This window comes from Carcharodon carcharias, chromosome X (assembly GCF_017639515.1).
Source record: "Carcharodon carcharias isolate sCarCar2 chromosome X, sCarCar2.pri, whole genome shotgun sequence".
In the NCBI taxonomy this organism is placed as follows: Eukaryota; Metazoa; Chordata; class Chondrichthyes; order Lamniformes; family Lamnidae; genus Carcharodon; species Carcharodon carcharias.
The window spans coordinates 26012394-26018393 of NC_054507.1; the positions used below are offsets into that span (position 1 = coordinate 26012394).

At 42.1% G+C, this 6000-nt stretch overlaps 1 protein-coding gene across 1 annotated transcript in view; it reads right to left on the reverse strand.

Annotated features, from left to right (window-relative positions):
- The window catches only part of LOC121273181 (signal transducer and activator of transcription 5B-like), a 135507-nt gene extending 129783 nt beyond the window's left edge, over positions 1-5724 (reverse strand). Inside the window, exon 1 of the mRNA XM_041180168.1 lies at positions 5703-5724. The gene's annotated coding sequence lies outside the window, so the exon portion shown is untranslated. The remainder of the gene's footprint in view (positions 1-5702) is intronic.
- Positions 5725-6000: the final 276 nt, after the last annotated feature.

Consider the following 6000-nt stretch of genomic DNA (forward strand, 5'->3'; position numbering starts at 1 on the left):
CTGGCTGAAGGCATGACCACCACTAGTGGGAGAAAGAGAGGGAGGATACACAATAACCCACAATTCGATGAATGGAGAGTTTGGGCGGGTTAAAGGGCTGGAGGAGGATAGAGATAGGGAGGGGTGAGGCCATTTGGGTCTTTGTGAATATGGATTCTGAGGTTCACCTTGGGGTTGAATAAGTTCAACCCAAGACAGTAGCCGGGAAGGGAATTGAATCAGTGGCAAAGGTACAAAGTGGCTTTTCTTCATCACAAAGACAAGTTGGAGATGCGGTGGTAGATTGCAAGGACAGCGTGGTCCAGGATGGATTTTTTGGAGGTAGGTGTGGTGTAACTGGTTTTAAGATGGAAGATACAGTACCTGCAGGGAGAGAACCATGTCAAAAAATGAAAAAAAATGTAAAAGTAAATTTAAAATATTTTTTTTTCTGATTTTGCTCTCCATATCATCTGCAGATGTTGACTCTTGCTGAGATACAGTTCCACAGGCACTGGTATCCTTCAAGCATAAATAGTGAAGAAGCTATTCAATCATGAAGGCTATCACAGCTGACTCCAATTTGTCTTCATATATACATACATATATGACCTCTTCAGCAGGGGTACCTGGATATTGATACTGTGCTGAATACCAGTGCAATTAAATCTGTCTTTTAATTTTTTAGTATGACTTGAACTTTCTTGAAGACTGTGGGAGTTTGTTCTCTAGCCCCCTCTTGTGTTCAGTCACTTAACAAAATATAACCCTAATACAAAAGTGAAATCCTGCAGATGCTGGAAATCGGAGATAAAAGCAGAAAATGCTGGAAATACTCAGTAGGTCAGGAAGCATCTGTGGTGAAAGCAGAGTTAATATTTCAGGTTGATGACCTTATATCAGGATCTGCATTTAGTCTCCACAGTTCAGAGGGGACTGCATTGTGAGCAGTCAATACAGTACGCTAAATTGAAAGTACAAATAAATCATGGTTTCACCTGCAAGGAATATTTGACACCCTGGAAAGTGAGAAGGAAGGAGGTGAAATGGCAGATGTTGCATCTCCTGCACTTGCATGGGAAGATACCCTGGCTGGGAAGGTGTTGGGTGATCTCTTTGCAGAACACAATCGTTCAGTCCACAGGTCAGACTCCCAGCTTCCTGTCATTTTTATTCTCTGTCCCACTCCCACCTATCAGTCCTTGGCTTTCTGCATTGTTCCAATGAAGCTCAATGTAAGCTCAAGGAACAGCGCCTGATCTCTTGATTAGGCACTTCTTTAGTCTTCCGGACTCAATACTGAGTTCAATAATTTCGGATCATGATCATTACCACCATTATTTTGGACAGCAGTTATTGGTAATGAGTCTACCGTTTCCCATTTACACCTCCTCCAGATCCATCTTTTCAATTCTTAATTTGTGCTATTACCATCCCCTTTTGCTTTATACCATCACTCCTTTTGTCATTTCATCTCTCCTGCTTTCAATGCCATCATAGACCTTCCCTTTTATTCTTTCCCTGTATCTGCATTTGCTTAAAACCTGTTACATCTCAAAGATTTTCCAGTTCTGATGAATGCCCATCAACCTGAAATGTTAAGTCTGTTTTTCTTTCTCCACAAACGGTTATTGCAACTAACTGACTGAATTGCCAAGAGCCTCCCAGCAGAGAACATTATCACATAGTATGACATATAATATAAACAAGTGTGATCAGTCGTCCTGGTTTTGCCAGGAAGTCCCATGTTTTAAATAAATCATAGCTCAAAATTGTTCAAATGTCCTGGTTTTTATCTTTTCCCTTTTTGGACAACCTTTAAACTATACCAATGGGAACAAGGCAGCAGCAAAATACTAATGCAGCTGGAATATAAACCTAGTAGATACAGCAGGGCTGGGGAGGGGAATATCCTGAGATGATTGACAGCTAATCCCAGGGAGACACCTGGGCCTTTGCTCCAGGCCACTCTCCCGAATGTGGTGTTGATGGCAAGCTCAGCGGAGGATTTGCAGCAGGTGATGTAGTTCCAAGTAAAAGCACTTAATGAGAGGGCTGGGGGAGAAACAGCTAAGCACTGCACTGGAGTAGGGAACAGACTCTCATATCACCTTAATGTGAAATTCAATATTACCGAGGGATGGTCAACATGCCCAGGTTTTGACTTTTGAAACTATGGGCATAGAGTCATAGAGGGCTACTGCACAGAAAAAGGCCCTTTGGCCCATTGAGTCTGCGCCGGTCAAACAAGTACCTAACTATTCTAATCCCATTTTCCAGCATTAGGCCCATAGCCTTGTATGCCATGGCATCGCAAGTGCACATCCAAATACTTCTTACATGTTATGAAGGTTTCTACCTCTACCACCCTTTCAGGCAGTGAGTTCCAGATTCCCACCGCCCTCTGGGTGAAAAAATTCTTCCTCACATCCCCTCGAAACCTCCGGCCCCTTACCTTAAATCTATGCCCCCTGGTTATTGATCCCTCCACCAAGGGGAAAAGTTCCTTCCTGTCTACCCTATCTATGCCCCTCATAATTTTATACACCTCGATCATGTCGCCCCTCAATCTCCTCTGCTCCAGGGAAAATAACTCCAGTCGATCCAATCTCTCCTCATAACTAAAACTCTCCAGCCCAGGCAACACCCTGGTAAATCTCCTCTGCACTCTCTCTAGTGCAATCATATCCTTCCTATAATGCGGATTCCAGAACTGCATGCAATACTCTAGCTGTGGCCTAACCAGCATTTTATACAGTTCCAGCATAACCTCCCTGCTCTTATATTCTATGCCTCAGCTAATAAAGGCAAGTATCCCATATGCCACCTTAACCACCTTATCTACCTGCCCCACTACCTTAAGGGACCGGTAGACATGCACACCAAGGTCCCTCTGATCCTCGGTGCTTCCCAGGGTCCTACCATTCATCGTGTATTCCCGTGCCTTATTTGTCCTGCCCAAGTGCATCACCTTACACTTATCTGGATTAAAGTCCATTTGCCACGGATCAGCCCATCTGACCAGCCCGTCTATATCCTCCTGTAATCTAAGGCTATGCTCCTCACTATTTACCACCCCATCAATTTTCGTGTCATCTGCGAACTTACTGATCAACCCTCCTACTTCAAGTCTAAATCGTTTATATATACCACAAACAGCAAGGGACCCAACACCGATCCCTGTGGAACCCCACTGGACACAGGCATCCAGTCACAAAAACACCTCTCAGCCATCACCCTCTGCTTCCTGCCACTCAGCCAATTCTGCCTTTCATCCTGAAAGAGTATTGTTTATCCAGATAGTTGCATTCATTTGTCATTGAAGTGATGATTTTTTGACCAGACAAATGTGTTTCCAATTCAACATGGAATAAACAAACCAGCAGACTGCTGAGAGATTCTCTCCTAACCTGTAGTAATCAAGTTTAAACTGAACAACCACCTCTCATAAACAAATAAATGTAAAGGAATAGAGATTTCAAATGTGTCAGAATTCCCTATTTTTCACAGGTTCCAGGTTTAATGCCCAATTTGTGCTGAGTTAGCTGATCTTAAGAAAAGTAATGGTAGAGGTCCTTGCCTACAATACAGCAGTGAGCACACTTCAAAAGTAAAAAGTATATTACTGCGGATGCTGGAAATCTGAAATAAAAACAGAAAGTGCTGGAAAAACTCAGCAGGTCTACAAAGAGAATTAATCCATGACATTTCTACTTCTCTTCAGCTCTAAAGAAGGATCATATGGACTCAAAACGTTAACTGTTTCTCTCTCCACAGATGCTGTCAGACCTGCTGAGTTTTTCCAGCACTTTGTTTTTATTTCACACTTCCAATGTACTTCATTGGCTATAAAGCACTATAGGATGTCCTCAGATTGTGAAAAGCACTATATGAATGCAAGTTATTTTATTTTACAATCAGCCCTGTGTTGCTAGGCTACAGAGAGAGAAATCAACCTGCACTGGAAATTCCATGTGTGGACATTGGATGGGAACAGAATCAGGCTTGACTGTGATGTCCCCTCATTATGAAACAGCCTGCTACTAGCTACTGTTCAACTCCATATATGAAGAATGGTTGCTTGGGTGAGATACAGGAAGTCACTCGACATTTTTGGAACTGTCACTCAGCAAGAAGTCAGTGCCTTCAGTAGAGGAGAGTGAAAATTTGAGCTAGGGAGGGAGGAGGGGAGCAGGGAGATAGATCTGATGGTCTTTTCTACAAATTGCAAATATATAAAAAAGCTGTTCAATTAACAGATGCCAGCAAGCTTATTTCACATTGTATTTTTTCAAACAGGGTGAAAGGCATTACAAATTATCAATTTAGCATTCAAATCCAGTGTTGTTAATTGTACAGTACATCAGCATTCTTCAAAAGTAAATTAGCTTTTACATACGAACATACGAAATAGGAGCAAGAGTAGGCCACTTGGCCCCTTGGCTGATCTGAATGTAACCTCAACCCCACATTCCTGCTTACCCCTGATAAATAAGGGGATGAAAGGTTATCAAGAATCTAACTAGCTCTGCTTCCATTGCCATTTGAGGAAGAGTTCCAAAGACTCACCACCCTCGAAGAGAAAAAAAAATTTCTCTTCATCTCAGTATTAAATGAGCGACCCCTTATTTTTAAACAGTGACCCCTAGTTCTAGATTCTCCCACAAGAGGAAACATCCTCTCCACATCCACCCTGTCAAGTCCCCTCTGGATCTTATAGGTTTCAATCAAGTCACCTCTTACTCTTCTAAACTCCAGTGGATACAAGCCAAACCTATCCAGCCTTTCACCATAAGACAAACTGCCCTTTCCTGGTATTCTAACCAGTACATTAATCTTGCCTCTAGTGCAATCACCAGAATGTGACTAATCACCACTCTATGCTTAGACTGGCAATGTCTTAAATACCTTCATTCATAGAGAAAATATCAATAAGCAATAAGCAGATCAACCACTTTATCTATGCAGTGACAGAATTTGCCTCTTATTAGACTTACAGTGTGGCTAAATTACTGGACCATCAATGTGCAGGGTCACCTTTGGGCTATTCAGCCCCTAGAACCTGTTTTGCCATTCAGTTAGATCATGGCCGATCTGTACATTAACCTTGGTTCCATATCCTTTAATACTAAGGTATTAAAATATGCTGCCAAATACATTAAAGTATTTTCATAATGTAATTATTCAACAACTATTCACTTTGCTGAAAACAGTAGTTACACGAAAATGACTCATCCCCAGCAATTAGACATCTAGCTTTAGCTCCCCAGAAAGGAGTGATTCAGCAAACCCTTCACTTACCTGGCACAGAGATCTCCCTGCCACCCTGCCCTTCCCCCACACTTAATTTTCTCCTTTCTGTTTCCTGAAAGTGGCAGCTTATGCTGGTATATAGCTTTGCAGGTCCAAGCAACCTGCCAGTATATTCCCCAATTGGCTGTTCATCAAGTATGATTCTGGACAGTGAGTGTCTTCTGGCTACTTTACAGTTGGGGGGGGAGCTGGGTGGCGGGGTGCATTGCACCCAATACTGTTCTCATCTGACATCAATTTTATAGCATCTGACATCAATTTTATAGCAGGGGTCCCCCCCTCCCTCACCAAGGTGTGTTGAGACCAAATTTAGCAACCCAACTACTACCTCAACACAGAGCAAGCAAGACACCTGGGATATTCCTGCTCCATTATGGTTTAGTATTGTACCACACAGTGAAATTACTCACTAAAGTATCAGGACAAGACCCTGCATACGTTTTTCAGCAACGGAGTAGAATTCAATACACCTTTTTGATTTGCATTTTGTTCAAATTTGAAGCATCAACTCTCATGAATCATTGCTTTTTTTTACTTAAAACCTTTCATGACCTCAGCACATTCCAAAGCGTTTACAGCCATTTTTGAAGTGCTGTTACTGCTGTAAAGTAGGAAACATGGCAGCCAATATGCACGCAGCAAACGCCCACAAACAGCAATGTGATAATGATCTTTTTTTAAAAATATAGCTGTAGGATAAATGTTGGC